The sequence below is a fragment of the Lolium rigidum genome, chromosome 4 (genome assembly GCF_022539505.1).
Source record: "Lolium rigidum isolate FL_2022 chromosome 4, APGP_CSIRO_Lrig_0.1, whole genome shotgun sequence".
Taxonomy (NCBI): domain Eukaryota; kingdom Viridiplantae; phylum Streptophyta; class Magnoliopsida; order Poales; family Poaceae; genus Lolium; species Lolium rigidum.
This window is the reverse complement of record NC_061511.1, coordinates 227,974,813-227,977,659: the sequence shown is the minus strand read 5'-3', so window position 1 is coordinate 227,977,659 and position 2,847 is coordinate 227,974,813.

Sequence of the window (2,847 nt, the reverse complement as noted above, 5' to 3'; positions counted from 1 at the left end):
GAGGTCAAGGAGGAGCCGGCGACGCCCGTCAACACGAGGCGTGGCGGTAGCGGCAGCGGGCGGCAGCAAGGGAGGCGCGGCGGCGCCCTCCTCATCCCGAAGCCGGAGGTGAAGGAGGAGCCGGAGGAAGCGTCGCAGGCGGCGCTGCCGGCGGAGTACGAGCGGCAGCAGCAGCTCATCGCCGGCAGCGACGACCCCGAGGACTGCCCGGGGCTGCGGGCGGCGTTCTTGGCGTCCATGGACGACAAGGACGCTCGGAGGGGCGACCTGGACGCGGCGATCGCCATGTCCATCCGCGACTCCGGCAAGCCGCTGGTGGACCTCACCGACGACGGCGAGGCAGGACCAAGCGGCTTGGTGAAGGACGAGCCCGTCGACGAGCGCGTCAAGCAGGAGGTCGTCACCGACGAGATGTACAACTTCCAGCAGTACTACGACGCCTCCGGCCGCCGCAAGTGGTTCTAGATTAGGTTTAGTTTTAAAGTTAGTCAAATTTCGTTCGAATCTATGTAAGTTTGGACGAATCTAATCGAATCTAGTTAAGTTTAAAATTTGCGAAATTTTGTTTGGGGGCGCGACTGGGGAGCGACGTCCCCCAAACGCGGCACGAACGAAACACGTCCCCCAAACGCTCAATCCGGCGCGGTTTGGGGGACGGTTTGGGGGACGCGACTGGAGATGCTCTAAGTAGTTGCATATTTGCATAGCTCTGATCGCAAAAGAGACTACATTTGGTCTGGTCGTCGGCTAGCTAATTTTGCCCATCGGCGACCTACTGTACGCGCGGCGGAGGACTACGCCGTTGGCGGCCTACTCCAAGTCGAGGTCGACGACCTCCTGCTTCACCCGGCGGATGGCCGCCTCCTTCTGCGCCGCCTCGTAAGCGCGCACGGCACGGACGGCTTCCGCCTCCTCGCGGCGGAAGAGAGCGCGCCTCAGTCTTCGAGATGACGGTGACTTGTTGGATCGCCGTCGCCCCCTCCTCGTCATTGAGGACGTAGTCCCCCGAATGGAAGACGGTGCACACCGACGCCTCCTCCTCCTCCCCTCCTCGCTGCTGTTGTCAATGACTGGCGGCGCAAGCGCACGGCCGGACGCGCCGGAGGAAGACCCCTCGCCGCTATTGGCGTAGCGGGCGAGTTTCCCCAGCGGCGTCAGGCCCCAGTTGGTCTAGTGCCGCGCGCTGCGCTTCCGCGCGCCCTCCGAGCGGTTTCATTTCCGCCGCTCGGCCTTGGAGTGGAAGACGGGGAGGGGGCGGCGAGTTTCTCCTGCCAATCCGCCCGCCTCCCCTCCCGCCGCTGCCCGAGCCAGCCATGCGGTCACGGTGGAGGTGGAGGAAGTGGAGATGCAGCGGCGGCAACGGCGCGATTGCTCGCCGGAAGTCGAAGCGCTCGCGGCGGCGGGAGTAGGGTTTTGGAACCCTACTCCCCACCGCAGCCTGCATATATACGGGGCGAGGCTCGCGTTTCTCGGGCCCCCGAGAAACTTGCCCACCGATTCGGACTCCGTTCTACGGCGCGTTCGGTCCGAACCCGTAAATCTGCCGAAAAATTTAGTTCCGGGGCAGCATTTACAGGTTCTGTTAAAGTAGCTCTTAGATAGGCACGAGTTCTAGTTATATGACCGCTGAAGCCTACCGTGCACTGAAACTTCATGCCACTTGAACAGTACGGTGCAGAGATTGTGCTGCACTCGAGTATTTGCTAATGGCGATCTGAGCAGTAACGCCTCTGAGGCGCTTTAGACGGATGTCGATAGTCTGCGTGCTTTACTTTGTGTTCCAGATAACAGAGTCAACGCCGATCCCAGTTATTCTTGTTTAACAAAGGCCCAAAAAGGGGAAATGCACTTTGGCTCATAGGAGCATTTGCTCTCATTATGTGAATCCACATTTTGAAGTGTCCAAAAATTTTAAACTAAATTTTTACATGTACATCTTAACATTTTATGTTGGTACACAAATTTTCAAAAAACGAAAAAAAAATCTGTGGCTCCTGTAAAAAAAGACAAATTTTGATGTTGTAACACGACTACATACAGCATATTTTCTTGTCTTTTTTGTACACACCACACAAAATGTTGTTTTTCCACGAAAACTTGTGTACGAACATAGAATGTCACGATGTATACCAAAAAAATTATGTCAATTTTTTTTGCATTTTTAAAATTAATTTTTTAATTATTTTATATAATGGGAGCATTTGCTCCTATGAGCCAAAACGCCACCTCCCCAAAAAGGCGTCAACGTCCTTACAGAAAAGAGCAGCTACACGAAAAGGGGACCTGAACTTTGACATTTAACAAGATCGGCGAGTAGTTTAGTCGGGGAAGAAGTTGACCAACTGAAGAGACGGCAACTTTATATCTTCTGGGATGGTTGATTGCGTTTGCATCTATGTGATTGGGGAGATCGTCTCTGATGGGATGGAAGCGCAGTGGAGATGTGGCCTTTTTTTGGCCGACTCCACCGAGACTACTCGTCCTAATCCGAATTCCTAGACGATTCCTTCCATTGGCATACGCCGTTTGCAAGTTGGGATGTTGAATAAACCAGTTGGCTAACCATGCACTCAGCGTCTTAATTACTCTAACGTAGTATATCAAGGAATCTAAGTGAACTTTTCAATCGCTGAGATTAATGTCCGAAAGCTCTTATTGCATCGATAGATATAAGTTGGTACCTCTTAAAAATAGTTGTCTGCAATTTGGTGATCGGAGCTTATTTTGAAGAAATGTGATTGCGCTGATGTTAGGGAAAAGTTGTACCATAATGTGCAAACAAGGATAGTATTCTTCGGAGGCCACGTTTTCATCGATCTCGAAGTGCGTGCAGTGACTCCATCAATC